The sequence below is a fragment of the Callospermophilus lateralis genome, chromosome 12 (assembly GCF_048772815.1).
Source record: "Callospermophilus lateralis isolate mCalLat2 chromosome 12, mCalLat2.hap1, whole genome shotgun sequence".
NCBI classification, from domain to species: domain Eukaryota; kingdom Metazoa; phylum Chordata; class Mammalia; order Rodentia; family Sciuridae; genus Callospermophilus; species Callospermophilus lateralis.
Genome location: NC_135316.1, coordinates 67,447,424 through 67,471,867, shown reverse-complemented (window position 1 = coordinate 67,471,867; position 24,444 = coordinate 67,447,424). Strand labels below are relative to the sequence as shown.

Below are 24,444 nucleotides of genomic sequence, written 5' to 3'. Positions count from 1 at the left end.
CAGTTGACTGACAGCCACTGTCAAGCTAGTTTTAGCCTGTGTCAAAGGCAATAAAACAAGTGCCCTTCATGGAGGTGTCCACTGTCTAATGGAGGGAAATGGGCATCTACATCATGTAGATTTGTGTAATGGTCACCCAGAGCAGTATCTGCTGCTCAGGTGCCAGCTAGAGATAATCCCATGAAAGAAGAGCTGGCACCGGTACACGTATGTTGTTTTCTGAAGCCAATTTGCATTTTGTGCTTTTGTCTATTGGAGCCAAAACAGCACAAATAATGCCAAACCTGGTTTTCTGATTATTTTCAGGCTGATTGAATCTGGCACATGACATGGTTTTATCTAATTAACCCACATGCGGTACAAAACAAAACAAATTTGAAATGGAAAGCTATTTCTATCTTCATTGAAAGACAGAGGTGAATATATAATTATTTTGTCCTTGTCTCTCGGCCAAATTTACAGTTGAGGGAGGAGGTTTTTTTTCTACTAGACTGCAAAACAAGTTCTTTGTATATTTTGTCTATTATAATTAAAATGTAATATGTCTTACATTTTCCCAAATCCAGCCTTTTCCTTTTCTCTCACCTAAAAGGAGAAGAAATGGGTGGGAAATATGTTTCTGATTAAACAGAAGGATTGTAAAAGGAAAAATGTTCTCTAACAAAAAACACCTTGGACACCATATGTGTGAGAGTTTCTCTCATACCAGCTGATTCTCCAACTCAACAGACATTAACGGTGTCTTACAATTCAATTCGGATACTAAGTAATACAGAATTAGCACAGACCCCACAGGTTAAGAGTTTAGTCCCACAAGATTGTGGCTAGTTCAGATCTCAATTGCAAGTTTTGGGTTTTCACTTGTTCTTTTGGTTGACTGGCTATAAATCAGAGGTTTCCCTGACCCCCTCTTCAGGTTTACTAATTTGCTATAATGACACACAAAAATCAGTGACACTTTTTACTATTCCTAGTTTGTCATAAAGGACAACTAAGGGAGAGCCAAATGGAAGAGATGCTGCATAGGGAAAGAGATAGCAATTGGGGTACATCGAGAACTTCATTGTGTACACCAGCCTTGAAGTTCTCCAAACTGCACGGTTAGGGTTTTTGTGGCAGTTTCATTGCATAGGCATGGTTGATTAAATCATTGGCCCTTGGCAATGAACTCCATCTTCATCTCCTCTTCTCTCCTCTCTTAGAGGTCAGGAAATGGGGCTGCAAATTCAAATCCCCTAATCACAATCAATTGGTTCCTCCAGCAACCAGCCCCTATTCTCCAAGAACACCTCTTCAGCATAAACTCAGGTATGCCTAAAGGAGCTTATTAAGAATAATAAAAGATGCTCCTCTCATATAACTCAGGAAATTCCAAATTCCAGTATAATTTTATCAATGTTTATTAATTTTCTATTGCTGCCACAACAAACTAAGATTTAGTGGCTTTAAAAAAACACCCATTTATTAGCTCATAGTTTTACAGGTCCAAAATTCAAGGGGGGCAAAATCAAGGTGCCTGTCAGGATGGTCTCTTGACTGGAGCCTCAGAGCAGGAGGTGGAAACCTGTTCCAAGTTCATCCAGGTTGTTGGCAAAATTCAGTTTCTCAAAGTTGGAGGACTCAGTCCCCTGTTTTCTTTTTGGCTATCAGTTGGGAACATTTTAAGTTCCTTGTGACCATTGCTTTCCTTGTCACATTGCTCCTGCCCATTTTTAAGCCAGCAGCGAATTGTCAAACCACTTATGTGTCAAATCTCTGACTTCCCTTCTCCTCCTGAGGTAGGATACAAAAAATGAAATGATCACTCACACACACACACACACACACACACACAGAGAGAGAGAGAGAGAGAGAGAGAGAGAGAGAACAGAAGGAAGAAAAAGGAGACTATAATCTGAAAACCTGTGCTAAAGTTCCTCATACCTCTTCTCCCCAAGCCAGTTTTCCTTGCAGACCTGTCATTCCTCAAACCAACACTTCTAGGCCTGTCAATCCCAAATATCTGAGAAATCTACAAATCTTCATTCACAATCTTTAAGTTACTGGAAATTCATCCACTTATGAAAATTGCTCTGAGTACTGGTGATTAGCCCTCTAGAACATGTATTTTTAGAACAGGTGAAGTGAAAGAAGATACAAAAATTAAAATATAGAGAATTTTCCCAGTGTTATCCATTGATAAAATAATGGAGAACATGTCAACCTAAGGATACTGAGACCTTCCAGACAGCCATAAACCATCTTATGATCACCAGACTGATATCATCCCCACATACCTTTCCATGCCCACTCCTCACAAAATTTCCTTTGTAAAAAGAGCCTGAGATGCCAAAAGTGCTTGAGATAGACTGCATTCTCCCTTGAATGCGTGCTCTTTGCTTTCCTGAGTAAATCTCATTCTTGTGCCTCTAATTTTCACATGTTGAAATTCCTTTTTGCATTGCTTGTCAAGGACCCTTTCATCCTGAGTTGAGGTCCCCCTCTTTGGGATCTCTTCAGACCTCTTTCGATGACACTCTCAGCTGGAGAAACTCTGTGTTTTTAAAGGTCCTAAATAAGTTTGGCCTACCAAATAATCTTAAATTCAAAAATTAGGGTTTAATTATATTTGCAAAATGTCTTTGCAGTAGTATTTAATGCTAGATTGAATAACCAGGAAACAAGAATTTTAGGGAGGCCACCTTTAGAATTATGTCTACCATATTATGCTTATGATTTATGGATTAATATTTACATGGATACAGTATTAGAGACATATGTATCATACATGTATGTGTTTATACATAATACATATTTCCTAGGTTTGTCTTCTGAAAAGGCCCATAAAAAAATAGATACATTCCAGAACAAATGAATATACCTTGCTTCCAAATCTTGTTTTCCAGATATTGTTGTTTACTAAAAGAAAACACAGTTCTTTGGAGAAATGGATAATTTCGTGTCTGAGGCAGGGAAAATATAAGGTAAGTCTGAAATATCTTCTTGTACCAGAAAGTAAGAAAGTCCTCAAAGAATAGTAAGGACATGTAAAAAGGATATGAGGGACTGCATGAAAGGACTTTCACAAGCCAAATGTGATCATCAAAATAAATAATGTTCATAGGGGTAGTAGTACATGCCTGTGACCCAGCAACTCAGAAGGTTGAGGCAGAAGAATCACAGGTTTGAGGCCTAAGCAACTTAGGGAGACCCTTTCTCAAAATAAAAAATAAAAAAGGGCTGGGAACGTGGCTCAGTGGTTAAGTGCCCTGGTTTCAATCCCTGTTACCAAAAAATATAAATAAATAAATAAATAATGTTAGTGATGGATCATAACCCATTGAATAAAATAAATATTCATGAATCCCTATTTGTATAAATTCATACACAAGGGAATGGAAATCTCTTCCTTTTAGCAGAATTCCAGTTAATAGGTGTACAAGGAATGATAGAGTTAGAAATTACAGTTTCATACTCATAAATGATTCAGGCTCACAACATCCATAGATGCTAAAACCAGTGGGTAAAAGTTTGATGAGGAGCTGGATATTTACATAGCCTCAAAGTATCTATCCACAAATTGGATATCAACTGCTTATTAATTATTCAGTAACCACACAGTGAAGAAACCCATCATGTACCATCTTAGCCAAGCGACGATAGTCAACACAGCCAATAATGGGACAAAACAGCATCATGAGTTTCCTGATGTGATATACAGAAAAAAACACTGCATCTCTTCTGTGGAATTCCTGCAAAAATGCATCACTTTATTTGAGTCTTGAGGAAACATCAGACAAACCCAAAGTAAAGGACACTCTGCAAAGTTACTAGACTGTACCCTTCAAAAACCATCAAAATCATTAGAGACAAGAGAAACTGGGGACTCTCCCAGATTGAAAAAAATCAAAGAGATACAACAACCAAATAGTCCTAGATTTGGTATTAGAACATTTAAAATAGGTGAAAAAAGGAAGACTTTGCTTTTTTTTTAATTATAAAGGATTAATTAGGACAATTTGCAACATTTGAATGGAACCCATGGGTTAGATGGTAATATGTATCAATTTTGATTCTTTTTTTGGTTTATGGTGGCTATGTAGAAGGGTGTCCTGATTTTTAGAACTATACACTGAAGTATTTGGGAGTAATGGGCAAGGTGTCTACAATTTATACTCCAGTGTTTTTTAAAAAAATTGAATATCTTCTGTGGGTTGAATTGTATCTCCCCTAAAGATATGTTGAAGATCTAACGTTGGTCCCTGTGAAGGACAGGTTATTTGTTTTGTTTCTATGGTACCAGGAAGTAAACTCAGGCATGCCGTACCACTGGGTACATCAGTAGCCATTTTTGTTTTTTTATTTTGAGACAGGGTCTTGTTAACTTGCTCAGGCTGGCTTCAAACTTGCACCTTCCTCCTGCTTTAGTCTCCTGAGTAGCTGAGATTACAGGCTGTGCCATAGTGCCTGGTTAGAAATGGGACCACTGAGGGAAGAGATGGGGAGGAAATGGTGCCTTAGCAGATATAATCAAGTTGAGCTGAGGTCAAATGGAGGGTGAAATCAATATTAGATAATCTATGTTCTTTCTTTTTCTATCCTTTTACTTATTTTTGCATTTTTTTATTGGTGCAGTATAATTATAAATAATGGTGGGATTTGTTTTTCCATATTCATACATGCACACAATCAACAATATAATTTGGCCAATATCACTTCCCAGTATTTCCCTTTTCTCTCTCCATTTCCTACCTGCTGGTCCTCTACTCTACTGATTTCTCTTCCATGTTTATGAGGTCCACCACCTACTTTCTTTTCCTTTTTTCCTCTCTAGCTTCCACATTGAGAGAAAACACACAACCCTTGATTTTCTGTGTATGGCTTATTTCACTTAACATAATGTTCTCAAGTTCCATGCATTTTTCTTCAAATGACATAATTCTTGAGTTGCTGTGATTACAGGCATTGTCACCGAGCCCTGCTGTAACCTGCTACTTTGCTGAATTTGTTTATTAGCTGTAGCAGTCTTCTGGTGGAGCTCGTTGGATCTTTTAAGTATAGGATCATATCATCTGCAAACAGTGATAATTTGACTTTTTTACTTTCCTAATTTTATCCTTTTTATTTTGTTCTTTTGCCTAATTTTTCTGGCTAAAATTTCCAGTACAATATTGAATAGGAGTGGTGAGAGTGGACAACCTTTACTTGTGTTGGATTTTAAGGGAATTGCTTTCAGTTTTTCCCTATGAACTATGATGTTGGTTTTGAGTTTGTCAGATATATCCTTTTGAGGTTGAAGGTCTATTATATTTTCAAAGAACCAACTCTTTATTTCATTGATTTTTTTTTTTTTTTTTGTGGTGCTGAGGATTGAAGCTAGGGCCTTGTACATGCAAGGCAAGCACTCTACCAACTGAGCTTTTTGTCCTTGTTTCTTAAATGTTTTTATCATGAAAGGGTAATGAATTTTGTCAGTCTTTCTCTTAATCTATTGAGATGACTTTGTGATTTTGTTATTGTTCCATTTATATATTGAATTACATTTATTGATTTGCATTGTATTTAACCATCCTTGAAACCCTGAAATGAAACCAAATTTGTCATGATGTACAATCTTCTCAATATGTTGTTGAATATGATTTGCTAATAATTTATGAAGGAATTTTGCATTTAAGTTCAACAGAATGTTTGTCTTTAGTTTTCTTTCCTTGATGTGTCCTTATCTAGTTTGGTTTCAGGATGCTATTGGCTTCAAGGAGTGACTCAGGTAGTGTTCTGCCTTTATTTCACAGTATAATTTGAGGAGCATTGGTATTAGTTATTCTTTAAAGTTCTATTCAGCTCAGAATTCATCTGGTCCTTGGCTTTTATTTGTTGGCAGTTTATTGTTTATTTTTGATTAATGCTTCTGTCTTACTGCTATTTATTCACCTGTTTAGGTTTTCTGTGTCCATTTGCTTTAACAGGTCACATGTGTCTAGAAATGTATCCATTTGTTATGGGGTTTACCAATTTGTTACACTATAAGTTTTCAAAATAGTCTCTAATGACCCTCTGGATTTCTGTGATGTCTGTAATGATTTCTCCTTTTTCATTTCTAATTTTATTAATTTGGGTCTTCTTTTTAAATTTTTTTTGGGTAGGTAAGGGTCTATCAATCTTGTTTTGATTATATTTTCTAAGAACCAACTCTTTTTTCTTTTTTCTTTTTTTTTTTTTTTTTGTGTGTGTGGTGCTGAGGATTGAAGCCAGGGCCTTGTGCATGCAAGGCAAGCACTCTACCAACTTCCCCACACCTGTTTCATTTTTGATCTTTTGTATTTTTTAATTCTCTATTTCATTGATTTTGTCACTAATCTTAATTATAGCAACCTTTCTTCTGATTTTGGGGTTTTCTTGCTTTTCTAGTGCCTTGAGATGCATCACTATTTTATTTATTTGTGATTATCTTATTTAGGTGCTCTTAGTGATAAGCTTTCCTCTTAGAAATGTTTTCATAGTGTACCAGATGTTCTGATATGTTGTAGCACTATTCAAAGCATCTTAAAGTTTTCCTCTGATTTCTTCTATTCATTATTCTAAGTGTATTGTTAAATTTCCATGTTTACATAATTTCAGTTTTTTATGTGTTGATTTCTAATTTTATTCCATTATGATGAGACAAGATGAAAGGAATTGTACCAATTTTTTGTATTTGCTAAGAGTTGCTTTGTGACCTAAAACGTGGTCGATTTTAGAGATTATTCCTTGAGCAGCTGAGACAAAAGTGAATTTGACTGTTATTGGATGAAATATTCTATAGATGTCTGCTAAGCCCATTTTAGATCTGAAGTGTCTACTGAGTTTATGTTTGGATGACCTATGTCTATATTGGTTATGAGGTGTTTTGAAATCACCTACTTGTTTGGGGGCTTTCACAAACAATATATGGTTGGGTCTTATTTTTTAATACATATAGCCAGCTAATGCCTTTAATTGGAGAGTTGAGACCATTTATATTCAATACTATTATAGTGAGATGATTATTAATTTCTGCCCTTTTAATGTATTTCTAATGTTTAATTTGACACTGTTCCTCATTTGCTTTGCTTCTAATAAGATTTGTCCATTTGTGGGCTATGGGTTTTTGGGTTCTTCTGTATTCCTTTAAGTGTTTTTTCTAGTCATTAATTCTGTTAGTTTCCACATATGTTGAAAGGTTTTTATTTCCTTTCCAGTTCTGAAGGATGGTTTTTCTGGATATAGCAATCTTGGTTGATAATTAATTTCTTTTATTTTTTGGAGTGATGTGTTCTAAGCTCTCCTGGATTTTGGAGTTTGTGCTGAGAAATTGGTAGTATTTCTGAATGCCTTGTCTCTAAATGTGACCTTTTTTTTGCTTGAAGCTTTAAAAATTATATCCTTGTTCTACATGCTAGACATTTTAATTGAAATGTGTTGTGGAGAGGTTCTTATTAGATCCTGTCTATTTGGGGTTCCGAATGCATCCTGCATCTGGATATCCATCTCATTTCCAAAGATTGCAAAATTTGTCTGTTATTGTTTCCTGAAGAGGTTTTCCATGCCATAAGCCTGCATTTCACAACCTTCTTTAATCCCACTGAGTATTTAATTTGGTTTCTTTCTTTTTTTTTTTATTGGTTGTTCAAAACATTACAAAGCTCATGATACATCATCTTTCATACATTTGACTCAAGTGGGTTATGAACTCCCATTTTTACCCCAAATACAAATTGCAGAATCACAACGGTTACACACTCACATTTTTACATAATGGCATATTAGTGACTGTTGTATTCTGCTACCTTTCCTATCCCCTACTATCCCCCCTCCCCTCCCCTCCCATCTTCCCTCTCTACCTCATCTGCTGTTGTTCAATTCTCTCCCTTGTTTCCCACCCCCCTTTCCCCTCACAACCTCTTATATATAACTTTGTGTAACATTGAGGGTCTCCTACCATTTCCATATGATTTCCCTTCTCTCTCCCTTTCTCTCCCCCCACTCGTTTCTGTTTAATGTTAATCTTTTCCTCATGCTCTTCCTCCCTGTTCTGTTCTTAGTTGCTCTCTTTATATCAAAGAAGACATTTGGCATTTGATTTTTAAGGATTGGCTAACTTCGCTTAGCAAAATCTGCTCTAATGCCATCCATTTCCCTGCAAATTCCATGATTTTGTCATTTTTTAGTGTTGCGTAATACTCCCTTGTGTATAAATGCCACATTTTTTTATCCATTTATCTATTGAAGGGCATCTAGGTTGGTTCCACAGTCTAGCTATTGTGAATTGTGCCGTTATGATCATTGATGTGGCAGTATCCCTATAGTACGCTCTTTTAAGATCCTCAGGGAATAGTCCGAGAAGGGCGATAGCTGGGTCAAATGGTGGATCCATTCCCAGCTTTCCCAGGAATTTCCATACTGCTTTCCAAATTGGCCTCACCAATTTGCAGTCCCACCAGCAATGTACAAGTGTACCCTTTTCCCCACATCCTAGCCAACACTTATTGTTGTTTGACTTCAAAATGACTGTTAATCTTACTGGAGTGAGATGGTATCTTAGGGTGGTTTTGATTTGCATTTCTCTGACTGCTAGAGATGGTGAGCATTTTTTCATGTACTTATTGATTGATTGTATGTCCTCCTCTGAGAAGTGTCTGTTCAGGTCCTTGGCCCATTTGTTGATTGGGTTATTTGATATCTTATTGTTTAATTTTTGGAGTTCTTTGTATATTCTAGATATTAGGGCTCTATCTGAAATGTGAGGAGTAAAAATTTGTTCCCAGGATGTAGGCTCTCTATTTACCTCTCTTATTGTTTCTCTTGCTGAGAAAAAACTTTTTAGTTTAAATAAGTCCCATTTGTTTATTCTTGTTATTAACTCTTGGACTATGGGCATCCTATTAAGGAATTTGGAGCCCGACCCCACAGTATGTAGATTGTAGCCAACTTTTTCTTCTATCAGACTCAGTGTCTCTGATTTGATATCTAGCTCCTTGATCCATTTTGAGTTAAATTTTGTGCATGGCGAGAGAAAGGGATTCAGTTTCATTTTGTTGCATATGGATTTCCAATTTTCCCAGCACCATTTGTTGAAGATGCTATCCTTCCTCCATTGCATGCTTTTAGCCCCTTTATCAAATATAAGAAAGTTGTACTTTTGTGGATTGGTCTCTGTGTCCTCTATTCTGTACCATTGGTCCACCTGCCTGTTTTGGTACCAGTACCATGCTGTTTTTGTTACTATTGCTCTGTAGTACAGTTTGAAATCTGGTATCACTATACCACCTGATTCACACTTCCTGCTTAGAATTGCTTTTGCTATTCTGGGTCTTTTGTTTTTCCATATGAATTTCATGATTGCTTTATCTATTTCTACAAGAAATGCTATTGGGATTTTGATTGGCATCGCATTAAACCTGTAGAGAACTTTGGGTAATATCGCCATTTTGATGATGTTAGTTCTGCCTATCCATGAACAGGGTACATTTTTCCATTTTCTGAGATCTTCTTCTATTTCTCTCTTTAGGGTTCTGTAGTTTTCATTGTATAAAACTTTCACCTCTTTTGTTAGGTTGATTCCCAAGTATCTTATTTTCTTTGAGGATATTGTGAATGGGGTGGTTTTCCTCATTTCCATTTCAGAAGTTTTGTTGCTGATATACAGGAATGCCTTTGATTTATGCGTGTTGATTTTATATCCTGCCACTTTGCTGAATTCATTTATTAACTCTAGCAGTTTCTTTGTAGACCCTTTTGGGTCTGTTAAATATATTATCATGTCATCTGCAAATAGCGATAATTTAAGTTCTTCTTTTCCTATTTTTATGCCTTTAATTTCTTTTGTCTGTCTAATTGCTCTGGCTAGTATTTCAAGAACTAAATTGAATAGAAGTGGTGATCGAGGGCATCCCTGTCTTGTTCCAGATTTTAGAGGGAATGCCTTCAGTTTTTCTCCATTTAGGATGATGCAAGCCTGAGGTTTAGCATATATAGCTTTTACAATGTTGAAGTAAGTTCCTGTTATCCCTAGTTTTTCTAGTATTTTGAACATAAAGGGATGCTGCACTTTGTCGAATGCTTTTTCTGCATCTATTGAGATGATCATATGGTTCTTATCTTTAAGTCTATTGATGTGGTGAATAACATTTATTGATTTCCGTATATTGAACCAACCTTGCATCCCAGGGATGAATCCTACTTGATCATGGTGCACAATTTTTTTGATATGCTTTTGTATTCGATTCGCCAGGATTTTATTGAGAATTTTTGCATCCAAGTTCATTAGAGATATTGGTCTGTAGTTTTCTTTCTTTGAAGTGTCTTTGTCTTGTTTCGGGATCAGGGTGATGTTGGCCTCATAGAATGAATTTGGAAGAGCTCCTTCTTTTTCTATTTCTTGAAATAGCTTGAAAAGTATTGGTGTTAATTCTTCTTTGAAGGTTTTGTAAAACTCCACTCTATATCCTTCCGGTCCAGGGCTTTTCTTGGTTGGTAGTCTTTTGATGGCGTCTTCTATTTCTTCCTTTGTTATTGGTCTGTTTAAATTGTGTGTGTCTTCCTGACTCAATCTGGGCAGATCATATGACTTAAGAAATTTATCGATATCTTCACTAACTTCTATTTTATTGGAATATAGGGTTTCAAAATACTTTCTAATTATCTTCTGTATTTCTGTAGTGTCTGTTGTGATATTGCCTTTTTTATCCCGTATGTTAGTAATTTGAGTTCTCTCTCTTCTTCTCTTCATTAGCATGGCTAAGGGCCTGTTGATCTTATTTATTTTTTCAAAGAACCAACTTTTAGTTTTATCAATTTTTTCAATTTTTTTTGTTTCAATTTCATTGATTTCTGTTCTCATTTTAATTATTTCTTGTCTTCTACTACATTTGTTGTTGTTTTGCTCTTCCTTTTCTAGGTTTTTGAGGTGTAGTGTGAGTTCATTTATTTGTTGGTTTTTTCTTTTTTTGAGGAAAGAACTCCAGGAAATGAATTTCCCTCTTAAAACTGCTTTCATTGTGTCCTATAGATTCAGGTATGTTGTGTCTGTATTGTCATTTGTCTCTAAGAATTTTTTATATCCTCCTTTATGTCTTCTGTAACCCATTGATCATTCAGTAACATATTGTTCATTTTCCATGTGATGTAGGATTTTTTCTTCCTTCTTTTATCATTAATTTCCAGTTTCATTCCATTATGATCAGATATGGTGCATGGTATTATCTCCACACCTTTATATTTACTGAGAGTTGCCCTATGGCATAATATATGGTCTATCTTTGAGTAGGATCCATGTGCTGCTGAGAAGAATGTGTATCCACTTGATGATGGTTGATATATTCTATATATGTGGGTTTAGTCTAGGTTATTGATTGTGCTATTGAGTTCTATAGTTTCTTTATTCAGCTTTTGTCTAGAGGAGCTGTCTAATGGTGAGAGCGGTGTGTTGAAGTCACCCATAATTATTGTGTTGTAGTCTATTTGACTCTTGAAATTGAGGAGAGTTTGTTTTATGAACGTTGCAGAACCATTGTTTAGTGCATAGAAATTGATAATTGTTATGTCTTGTTGGTGGATGGTTCCTTTTAACAGTATATAGTGTCCTTCTTTATCCCTTTTGATTAACTTAGGTTTGAAGTTGATTTTATTCGATATGAGTATGGCCACTCCTGCTTGCCTCCGAGTGGTATGATTTTTGAGTGGTATGATTTTTCCCAACCTTTCACCTTCAGCCTGTGTATGTCTTTTCCTATCATATGAGTCTCCTGAAGGCAGCATATTGTTGGATTTGTTTTTTTGATCCAGGTTACTAGCCTATGTCTCTTGATTGGTGAATTTAGGCCATTAACATTTAAGGTTGCAATTGAAATATGGTTTGTACTTCCAGTCATGTTTATTTATTTATGTATTTTAGTTTGGCTAGTTTTTACTTTTTGGTTATTTTCCTCCCCGTTTACTGAGATACCTCCCGCTGTTAGTTTGGGGCACTATTTTTCTATTCCTCTTCTTGTAGTATTTTGCTAAAAATGCTTTGCAGTGCTGGTTTTCTGGCTGTGAATTCTTTTAGCTTTTGTTTATCATGAAAGATTTTAATTTCATTGTCAAATCTGAAGCTTAATTTTGCTGGATACAGTATTCTTGGTTGGAATCCATTATTTTTCAGCGTTTGAAATACATTGTTCCAGGATCTTCTCGCTTTCAAAGTCTGTGATGAAAAATCATTCATTAACCTAATTGGTTTACCCCTGAATGTAATCTGCCTCCTTTCTCTCATAGCTTTTAATATTCTCTCCTTGTTCTGTATGTTGGCTATCTTCATAATTATATGTCTTGGAGTTGGTCTATTACGGTTTTGAATGTTTGGGGTCCTGTAGGCTTCCAGGATTTGGCAATCCATTCCATCTTTCATCTCTGGGAAGTTTTCTAGAATTATTTCATTTAATAGGTTGTCCATTCCTTTGGTTTGAATCACTATGCCTTCTTCTATCCTGATGACTCTCAAATTTGGTTTTTTTAATGACATCCCATATCTCTTGAATAGATTGCTTGTGAGATTTAAGCGTCTTTTCTGTGTTGACTATATTCTTTTCAAGTTGATAAACTTTGTCTTCATTATCTGATGTTCTGACTTGTACTTGATCTAGTCTATTTGTAATATTCTTATTTGAGTTTTTAATTTAGTTTATAGTTTCCTGCATTTCTAGGATTACTGTTTGATTTTTTTTAAGATGTCTATCTCCTGGTAACGCTCGTTCTTTGCCATTTGAATTTGTTTGTTCAATTCATTTTCAAAATATACGTTCATTGCTTGGACTTGTTGTCTCATGTTTTCTCTAATATTCCTTTCCATCTGAGTTAGGTATGCCTTGAGTTCTTTCCCTATCCATGTTTCCGATGCTTCTAGGTCCTCCTGTAGATTCAAGTTGTCCTGCATTGTTTGTAATCATTTTTTCCCTTGTTTTTTCATGTTGTTCACGTTACTTCCCAGCTCTATTTGATTGCTGTGTTTCTGCTCTCTCCTATAGATTTGTTTTGGTTTTGTATATCTCTGTTGTCTCTCCTTTGTGTTGGTAGACTATGCCTGCTAAAGTGGATTCCGCTGGGAAGGAATTCTGACGGCCGAGCTCCAGTGACGTCACCTCTCTGCTATGGCGGGCCCCAGGCTCCTTGCCGGGGTGTCCGAAGGGGGGGGGTGGGACTGGACTGTCTTGGTTGGTTTCAGCTCCCTGTTGGCTACTTCATGAAGGCCTGGCTATAGATCTCTTCCTAGAGTCTCTGTGCCGTACCTGCTGGGCCGCTCCTTGGGGTCTAGCCACGTGGTCGCCGGTGGGCAGGTGGTCTCCAGCCGCCCAGTCACGCGGGTAGCGGGCTGGCTGTCGCTGGCGCGAGGGCGATCTCTTGCTGCCTAGTTGTGCGGTCGGTCGCCAGCGGGCGGGCGTTCTCTCGGGCAGCCGGTGGGCTGTCGTCGGCGGGCGTGCGGTCTCCAGCCGCCCAGTCGTGAGGGCCTGGCCTCTTGTCCCCTGGTTTCTCCTGCTAGACCTGACTTCTCCTGCTAACCCAGTCTTCCCCTGAGTGATGCCTCTCGGCCGTTCAAACTGTACTCTGGGCCTGCAGTTTGCTGGGTGTGGAGGGTGGCTATTAGGAACCCCAGCACTCTATTGTTTTGATTTTTTCCCCTTGCCCCTCCCCCAGCGCTGGGGAGACAGGTTTCGTTTTCGCCGCTGATGGGAGTGGGAGTTGGAGGTCAGGTGTCTCTATCTTTCCCCGCATCTTTATGTAGGCTTGTTCTGATAATCCCTTCCCCGGAAAGCCTAGGAGAGGTTTTTATGCCAATTCCCCGCTGTATGGGAGATGGGCTGTGTAACACACACCTGTTTTATTGTTGCAATCTGTCGGAGACTGGCAGTGGTCATGTCAGCTCTCCAAGATGGTGGCTGCTGGCTTCCTTGGTGGAGTTTCCGTTGTGCAGGATAGAACTGAACCGCTTTCTTCCCCGTATGAAATCCCGAACTCAGCCTGGGGCTCAGTGAGGGCACAGCCGGCAGGATTCCACAGAATCTGTAGCAATGTTTCTCTCTACTTGCTGGTCGCTTCTCAGCGGTGCCCTGCCGTCTGTAGCCGCGGGGCGGGCCACGTGGATCAGTCAGCCTGGATCTCCGGTCGCACAGTTGACTCATGTTTGAGACTCAGTTACTGGACCTCGGTGCTGGAAATCCTTCCTCTAGGTTTCGGTGCACCCCACTTTTGCTGTAAATTCCTAACAAGATAGTTTTTTGTCGTTCTAACTTGTTATTCACCTGCACAGTGACGCGGTACACGGGGTGTGATGCACTCTATTCGTAGCCATCTTGGACACCTTAATTTGGTTTCTTAATGTTGTCCCAAAGTTCTTGTATATTCTGGTCATGGTTACTTATTTTCTTTAATACTGTATTAGTGTTCAAGGCTTGTCACTTTGTCTTCCAGCTCTGAGATTCTCTCTCAAACATGTTATACAATATTACAGATACTTTTTGTTCTTCTTCTTCTTGGTACTGGGAATTGAACCCAGAGATGCTTTACCACCGAGCTATCTACTCAGCCATTTTTATTTTGAGACAGGGTCTCACTGAGTTACGTAAGGCCTTGCTAAGTTGCTGAGGCTGGAATCAAACTTGTAATCCTCCCATCTCAACTTTCTGAGTTGCTGGGACTACAGGCTCAGCCACTATGCCTGGTTTAGAGAGACTTTGAAAAAAAAAATTAATTTTTTAGTTGTACACAATACCTTTATTTTATTTATGTTTATGTGGTGCTGAGGATCGAACCCAGGGCCTTGCACGTGCTAGATGAGCGCTCTACTGCTGAGCCACAACCCCAGCCTAGAGAGACTTCTAACTGAACATTTTGATATATTGTGTCTTTTTTCCAAAATTCTGTTTGGCTCTTTTTTAATATCTCTATCTTTTTACTGAATTTTTCACTCATATGCTCTACTGACTTCCTTAATTCATTCGTTTTCCTACATTCTCTTGGTATTTGTTGATCATTTTTATAATCATTATTTTGAATTCTTTATCTGGAATTTCATCCACTTCAGTACCTTTGGTAAATTGTGAACTTTAAAAGGCATCTTGTAATCTTGTTTTTACGTATTGCTTGTATTCCTGTGTTGGGTTTTATGCATGTGTTGGGATGTTTTGTTTACTCTTGTGTGGGCAATTTTAGGGCTCATCCTTCTCTTGCCAAAGCATTCTTGGATCTCAGGTTGTGAATTTTTCAATATATTTCCAAGTGGGCTTTGTAGTATAGTTTACTTGCCAATGCTTTTTGGTGAGTTAGTGTATTTCCATCATGTTATATTGTTTCAAGGCTTGAGGGTTCCCCTTTCCTTGTAGTTCTCAAAAACATGGGGTCTATCTTGGAGATTTGGCAATTGTGTTGTATAGAGCAGAATATGTGGGATATCCCCTCTGTCATTGCTCTTCTTAACAATTCTAAATTTTCTGCAGGATATGGGAATGATCTAAATTGAGACCCTTTATCAGTATAGTATCCATATTCTTCATGTTAATTCTCTGTTTTTGGTGTAGATGTAGATGTCCATGAGTGGATCCCGAGGAGCATCCCCCACATACAGCTTTTCCTACTTAGGGCCTGATAGTTTGGGGGGTTTTGTTTCTTCTATTTTTTGTATTAAAGTATTGTTGAAGTTTGAGCATTTGAGCATGGTTAATTATTTTATTTTTATTTATTTATTTTTTGTGGTGCTGGAGATTGAACCCAAGGTACATGCAAGGCAAGCACTTGTACATGCAAGGAAAGCACTCTACCAACTGAGCTATATCCCCAGCCCTAAGCATGGTTAATTTGTGTGTGGAACCAGGTGCATAGTCTCTTGTCTGGGTTTAGCTCAGCAGCAGTCTCCACTCTGTGAACTTGTTTTTATTTACCAGAAGTTTCTCAGCACCTTGCTGAGAAGCAATACTCCTGCTGTTTGAATCTCAAGCAATGGGGCAACTGCTTATGCAGAGTTACTCCAAACTTCCCATCTTGAATCTCTTCAATTTCCATCTAACTTGTGTTTTTCTAAGGAGACAGTGATTTAGAGACACACATAGGGAAGAAGGCCATGCATTGGTAGAGGCAGAGATTGTAGTGATGCAGCTGGTAGCCAGGGAATGCCAAAGGATTTCTGTTGAACAGCAGAGTCTAGACACCCCAGAAGGAACCAACCCCACCAAACACCTTGATTTTGAAATTCTAGTCTCCAGAGCTGTCAGAGAATTTCTGTTGTTTTAAGATATCCAGTTTTTGGTACTTTGCTATGGTAGCCCTGAGAAACTAATATAAACTCTTCAGTTTCTTATGTGTATGATTTTCTGGACTTCATAATTCTACAAGATCAACTATATCAAATTTGTAAGAATGTAGTGCCATGAACTTACAAGAAATATTTTCTTATTTTTATGTGCACATATCTTTAATCTACATACCTTTAGAAGCCTTATATATGATATTGCTACACCTCTTAATTCTCACTTCTTTGCTCACCTTTATAATGCCCAATATGATAAGACAGAGAGATAGGTGGTAGAGAGAGCAGTAGGGAGTTTAGTGAATTATATTCAGTGTATGGATTTAGAAATGACACAACATGGTAAAAATGCCTAACAATGTCTGACTCACAGAAGTAATCCAGTAAATACATATATAAACACATGCTTGCATATAAATTATAACACAATAATTTTGAGCTGTTTCATTATCATTAAAATTGAGAAAAAACAATCTTTACAGCTCATATCAGGATAAATAATAAGACAACAAATACAAAAGTTCTCTTTAATCTCTAGGCTCTCTGGTTGAGAACATACACATTATCTCTAAAAATGTTACTGAAATAGAAATTTGGGGATACAAGAGAACACTAGTCTCAAAAGACAAATGCCTACAAAACACTGAAATATAAAACAATCAATTTGGAGCAACTCAGGCTATGTCCTTGAGCCCATGTCCTTGTCTGCAACTGGTTGATTGGCTGATGGAAAACCAACAAAGTCACAAGATAACCAAAATATATCTGGAGGAACCAATCTTTTAGAGAATGTGTTTATTAGAGACTGGGTGATCAAGAAATGAAACCAGCCTGGTTACAAAGGTGAGACACACACCACTGGGGGAGATTTAAGATACCAATGAGACATGTGATGTAGGAAATAGCATTATTAGAACATGCAAGGGCAATGAAGTGAAGTTCTGTAGCTCTACCCTACTCCACCTCTAGTTTAGCTCCCAGTTACTGTCTCTGCATAACATTAAAACTCCAGACCAAGATGAGGTGCCTCTCTCTCTCTCTCTCTCAGATCACCTGTACTATCATTTTTGAGGGTATACTTTCCCCTTTGTAATGAATCTCTTGGTCGACCTGATGTGTCCTTAAATTCATTTCTTCTACTTGATCAAGAATCTTCTGTGTGAAGATCTCCTTTACTTCTGGGGACTTCCTCAGACTCACATGTGGTGACTTCTCTCTCACTAATGCATGCTATATTACTAATTACATATTCAGATTGATCAGTATGCAATTTCAGCTGTTGAGTAACAACAGTTGAGTTAAATAGTATTTTGTAATTTTCAACATGGAATGATCACATCTCACCCCCAACTCATATAGAATTAAATGGGTAAGGATGGTTTTGCAGAGAAGGAAACAGAGTTTAGGTTCATGTAGCTTTTAAGAAGAGACAAAATGGGGGATTTCTTGTTTGAAATTCCTAAAATACTGATGTCAGTTATCTCCTCAGAACACAGCTTAGCATTCCAGACAGAATTAAACATCTGATTTGAAGTACACGTTTTTGATGGTACCCAAGACCTAATCAACTTATTGCTGTTGATGACAGGATACACTGAATTACTCCATTTGTTTCCCTGGTGGGTTTAAAAGTCCACCTTAGCATTCCATAATCCAGAAGCATGTTCTTCTTGGACTAAATATACCCTAAAAAAGGAAAAACAGAATGATGATCCAGGGGGTTTTGCCTCAGAAAAAACATTGCTGACAAGCACAACTAGAAAACAGAAAACATTGTGTTTTTGTTTGGGTCTTGACCCTATTTTTGTGGCCAGATTCTTCATGAATATGTGAGGTTTTGGAGACAAAAGTCTGTTGGATGGTCTTAATCTAAATTAAAAGCCAAAACCACTAGTTAAGGCTGACATAGTACAAACTGTACAACTTTTCTAGCATTTTACTTGTACTTCTTACATTATAGGGCGATGTGAATTTGTTCTTCAAAATACTTGTATTTTTCCACAACACTGCACCACAAAACCCATTTCATCCATGCTATGTCCTTGTTCTCTGGCCACAAGAACAATGTGAACTTTGGAGGGTCAGCTGCATGGAATTCAAATGGAACTATACTCTGGCAAACAAACATACCAGAAATATGTTGAAGGAGTTATGAAAGCACTGCCTAAAGCTAGAAAGTTTTCACATCAATAAATAATTTTTATGTTTTTACTTTTTCACATTCTTTTGAAAAATGTCAAGCATCCACTCCTATAGGCCTACATTTTAGTACGCTCTGCACACATATTTCATTATCCTTTCCTTGTAGACCAGCTGGTGACACTGATGATATTGTACACCACCTACACTAACACAAACTACAACAGACATCCAGCTTGGTGTTCTGCCTGCACACATCTTTGTGGTTTTAGTCTACTGTTTTGAGATGTGACAGCAGGGTTCCCCCAATCCTCTCTGCTTTCTTTCTGTATTCTGACTGAAAATCAGTGTGTCTTCACTGTGCTATCACCCAGCCAATTCAGGGTTTTCCTGAAGGCTTGAGCTTAAGCCAGGGTCTTGAATATTTCCAGACACTGATAAAGGTATTGAGGTGGTTGTTTAAAACACTAAAAGAAATATGCCAGATTTGATAAACCCTCAGATAAAGTCCATATCCTAATCTCTTCACCATACACATCTCTTTTCTCGTTGTCTGTCCAGATGATACACTGTAGGATTCTTAAGTTCCCCTAATAAATGCTTGGTCATTGTGGTATTTAGTGCTTCTTTGAAAGCCCAACTAGCTCCATATATAGATGGTTTGGGGTACTCCCTTGTGGAAATTCCCTGTTGCTCCTTTGGGGGTGACTGCAGCCTTGGGTTCAGGGGACAAACAATGATCTGCTAGAAATCAACTTAAAATAGTCATTCAATCCTCCTTTCTATTCTTTGCCTATTTCTCAGTCTCCCGAGTTGTCCTTCTGTTCCAGTTTAATAACTTTGCTGTAATGTCTTTCTGAACAAAAAGCAGAGTTGCTCTAAAAGTACTGATAGTGATGACTTACTAACTATAGTGTTCTTCAGGCACAGCAATGGTTTTCAATCTTGACTAACATGGAATCCCTCAGGGGAATATTGTAAACTCCCAGTGTCAGGGCTACATCCCAGACCAGCTAAACCCTGGGGTGAGACTCAAGCCTCAAAGATGCTGAAAACACTCCCATATGATCCCAAAGCTTCATCAAGATTGATAACCACTGAACTATAACAAAAAAGCTGGCTTTCCAGCTTCTCCTCTCTGGTTATGACAATGTTCTTGATAGACCTGAGATTTGCATGTCCACCTGTGTAGTTTTGGGATGTGGCCTGGCTCCCTTATGCTTACCCCAATGGAAACCCATGGATTCTTACCAACTGACCAGCCTGGAGCAGGGTGAGAATTCTAAAACTAGATTATATCTGTGATATCTTTAATTTTAATCCTCCTCCTTTTCTTCCTCCTTCAGCTCAAATCATGTGGGTATGTCAAGTTCCCTACTAGCTACAAGTGCTAACCCTCTAGCCTCTATGCTTCTCTACTTCTTAGTGACAAAGTTGCTTCTACAAGCCAAAATTAGGAACAAGTTCACCCAAACTTTCTTTTCAGTCTAATCTTACAACCTAGGTAATCTCATCCCATTCTCTGGCTTTAAATATACTCTGTGATGAGATCCACATTTATATCTTCAATCTGGATATCTTCTCTGTACTGGTGCTTTTACCTCATCAACTTCTTGCACTTGAATGTCTATTTAGCAGGTTTTTGAAACACATCCAAAAGTGAGCTCTTAAGAGCATCTCTTCTTATCAATGTTACCAGAAATAACCTTCATAGCCTCCTTCAGTGTGGCTGATGGCAAGACCATTCTCCTAGCTATTAAGGCTCAACATTTTTATATCATCCTCAATTCAATTCCTCTCTTTAAAACTCATATCCAATCTGTTCCTGTTCATCCCACTTTCAAAATTCTGTTCATTATACTTTTAAAAGATATTCAGAATCTTGCCCCATTTCACTACTTCTACTGCTATCATACTGGCTTAAGCCACCATGATTTCTCATGCAACAATTTGTGAATACTAGAGAAGTATTCTATCACTGAACTATACCCTCATCCCTCATTATAATGTTAATTTGTATTTTCCCCATAACAAATAAAGTAGTTATTTTAAATATATTTACTAGCCATTTGGTTATCTTTGTGTGTGTGTGTGTGTGTGTGTGTGTGTAAAGTGCTTAGCTCAAGTATATTGTGCAGCTCATTTTACTGAGTTTCAATAATAATGATCATTACGTACATTGAGTATACATTGTCAGATAAATGATATGAAGCACTTTGTACTTACTAATATGTCAAACAACACTATTCAGTAAAGTTTGTGACCATTATAGATGCTTCTCAACTTTGGATGGGGTTACCCCCAATAAACCCATCATAAGTTGAAAATATCATGTTGAAAATGCATTTGTTATACCTGACCTAAGAAATGTTATTGTATACTGCAGAGTACAATTGTTGTCCCTCAGCTCACTGCTGCTACTGCCCAACATCAAAAGAGATCATCATACTGCATTAAGAATGGCCTGGGAAAAGATCAACATTTGAAGTTGATTTCTTCAGATGTGTATGGCTTTTGTACCATCATAAAGTTGAAAACTCATAAATTGAACCATTGAAAGTTGGGAGCTGTCTATATTCCCATTTTATAGTTGAAGAAACTGATGACCTGAGATGTTCAGTAATTTTCCTAAATCTCTCATTTGCAAGTAGTTAAGCCAAGATATAAATGTAGGACTAATCTGGCAAAGCCAGCAGTTTGAGGGAGAAGATCTTGGTTGTGAATCAGGATCTCTAATTACTAATCTCCAAAGGGGCCTCCCACTGTATGGAGTCTAGCAAAGATCATCACTATGCCAACCACTGTATACTTGCACCCATTGTATCCTGGTTATTGCTTAGGTCCACCATGTACTGGTTCCCTATTTGCCTGAGTCTGGTGAACACACTCCCATACAGCAAGTGATGCAAGGTGGGCTTAATACTTACAGATGTGTAGGTAGCAAAGGATAGAAATCTCAGCTCCCTTGTCAACTGGTCCTTCAAAGCTCAAGAAACCTGCCCAGGGTGAATGGTGTCTTGACTGTGTATGCCCTAATTTCCATAGCCGAGGGACCACAAAAGACAGCCTGTCCTGGGTTATATGTTTCTGATCCATGTGACTCCTTGGATAAAGCTTTGAAGGGCATTGTAATTTTAGGGAAGAGAGGAACAAGTTCTGGGCTGTCTTACACAGTTCTTTCCTGATTTGAGGTATTACCTTATTAGGAAGGACAGGAACAAGGCCTAGGCTGGTTAGAGATATTTCATTTCCAGTATATTATAGTTATTTTTGAGAACTGTATGTAAGAAAAAGGGGAGAACTGGTTAGGTGCAAGACCACCCAGAGAACTGACCCTCATTTGTAGATAAGCTAGGAGTCATTTGCTTTTTTGACTGCATATAACTTCATTTTCCTAACCATTTCTTATCAAATCCCCCCACCCCACCCTCCATTGCCAGGGATTCTTACTGGAAATATAAAGAAAGGAGACATATGGTTGTTGGGCTGCTGTGAACAACTCAGAGGAGTCTTGAACTCTAATCTATGTGGTATGCCTGGGGGGAATCCCAACACCAAATTACAAACCCAGAAGCATTCAAAGGTCTTGGGGATTTCTACTATAAATTAAGCTAAGCAGAACCCTGGGTATTATCCACAGCAATGGAATTATGATTAGTGTCCAGAAGTTGTTAGACTTCAACACTGTCACCAAATGTCTATGGAGGACTCAGTGCCTTCCAGTTATAACAAGATTTTTGACTTTGTGGGAAACTACTACTGTGCCAGGCATTGGTAGATAAATCTATAAGTACTGCTTTATTTGTATTCTAAAAGTGGTTTTGAGATAAAACACACTATTGATAGAGCTTTGTAATATTTTAGAAATTGAAAGTCAAAAAGGCCTGGGAATTGAATTAAGAACTTTTTGAGGACAATTTAAGTATTAGCAAAATAATACAAATCTCTCTCTTGGACAGTTTTAAAATAATAACATCCATTTGTACTTCATCAAAGTGCAATTTATGAGCCATTTTCACATATGTTATCTCATTTGGCCTTTAAAAACCCCTAAAACATAAGACAGGTGGGGTGATTATGACCAATATTCCTATCTTACAAATGAAGCAACTGAAGTGCAGAGGTCCCAAAGTCAAATGTCTTTGCCAGGTTTCGAGTTCAGGTCTTCTGCCTCTGTGTCTACTACTCTTTTCCATGTACCACATGTTATATGAAATGCTTGGTGATATTTTCAAGGGATGGTAAAGCTCACCAAACTGTTAGCTTGGAGTTAAAACATCAGAAAAATGAGGACTTCCCTAAGCAGGGGAATTTTTTTTTTTGGAAAAGTCACGCATGTTGGGTAAAAAATGGACAGCCCTATGGGGAGTTTTGTTGGATTCATTTATCACAGTAAAAGAAATCCTTCAGGGAATCTCCATGCTAATGTTGCTGACAGAGTGTACTGAAGTTTCCCCAAAGTTAAGGGAAATTCCTTCCATGGTGCAGCCAGCAGAGATCTCATGACAGCTACTATATAGCCACAGAGTGGGAACCCAGAGATGGCAGCTGCTATCTATTCCTCAGATCTAAATTTACAGAGGGAATTCAGCCCCCTACAAGCAAGGAAGTTTCCACCAAAAGGTAGGAAATATTATTTAATGCACATTCTACATTTCACGTTTTACCCAAATGACAGTATTCAACATCATCTGAAAAACAGAAAAAAAATGTGTATCTTTCCATTCTTAAGCAGAACTCTATACTCTGTACTATACTCTGAAGCTAACTATTTTAGCTATAAATAGACATTTTAAGTCATGTGTGGTGGCACATGTCTCTGATTTCAGTGACCTGGGAGGCTGAAGCAGGAGGATCTCAAATTCAAGGCCAGGCTGGGCAATTCAGTGAGACCCTGTCTCAGAAAAAGAGGTGGGGGGAGTGGGATGATGCACAGTGGTATAGTTTCCCTTGGTTCATTCCCCAGTACTGCAAAACAAACAAAAAGCCAAAACCCAAACTAAAATAAAACAGAAAATAGGCATTTTAACTCAAATCTAATACTAGTCATAAAATTTGGACAAGTTTTATAAAATACAATCATTGTAGAGATCATTTGATCATGTGATTATAGGGTTGACCAAGGAGAATGTTAAGGTTTTTTATTAGTGTCAATTGTTAATAGGTTTAGGAACTTTTACAAATTTTTTGTTTTGGAAAACAATACACAGCTGCACACTGGGAAAATTGTAAGTGGAAATATTTCAAATTCTGAATTTTGCCAAAATATGTTTTGTCATAATTGTCTTCCAAAATATAAAAATGCTAGATTTGGGAGGCCTAAATTCAAGTTGTGGCTCAGCCACGATTTTGTACATGGCCTGGAAAGTCACTCACCTTCTCTAAGTTCCTTTTTTCTTGTGTTTAAAATGAAGTAGTTAGGTGATCTCAAACATGAAGCTAGAATAGCAGAGTTCCACTTGTTAATAACAGCTTCAGGGTCTCACACAGTAAGTGGTATATGCTTATCATTCTCTATATATAGCTTGCATGAACTTATGGTGACTTACCATTGCAGCATCCCATAGTTCTGTGGTAAAAAAGTTTGAAAATATTCTAAAAAATCGGAAATTGTCATAATATAAACATGAATGTGCACACAAGCAAACACACACATACACACACACAAAATGAAGAGTTGCCCAGTATTAGGTGAGTTTTACATAATTCCTTTGGTAGAATAGAAAAAAATACTTTAGAATAATTGCTATCCTACATTTATTGGATTAATCTAACTTCCCAGTGAATAATCAAATTTAGGGAAGAATGACTTAGAATTTTCAGAAACAGATTTTTCATTGAGACACTTTTTGAAAAGAAAAGGCTTAGAGATTATGTATCTTTATCTATCTATCTCTTTATTCATACATGCTAATGAAGGAGCAATCTAAGGTAACTAATTTAAAATCAAATATATGTTTCCATTTATGTCCTTGCAAAGTAAAGATATGTTAGCAGTAGGCTAAACTGATGGAAGTTTTTTTTTTTTTTGA

General features: G+C 37.6%; 1 protein-coding gene across 2 annotated transcripts in view; it reads left to right on the top strand.

Annotated features, from left to right (window-relative positions):
* Epsti1 (epithelial stromal interaction 1) overlaps positions 1 to 24,444 on the top strand; it is a 132,045-nt gene that overhangs the window by 13,454 nt on the left and 94,147 nt on the right. Inside the window, exon 2 of one of the 2 annotated variants that reach the window (XM_076871899.1) lies at positions 2,886 to 2,963. The exons of the other annotated variant lie outside the window; for it this stretch is intronic. The gene's annotated coding sequence lies outside the window, so the exon portion shown is untranslated. The remainder of the gene's footprint in view (positions 1 to 2,885; positions 2,964 to 24,444) is intronic. 2 annotated transcript variants of the gene reach the window in all.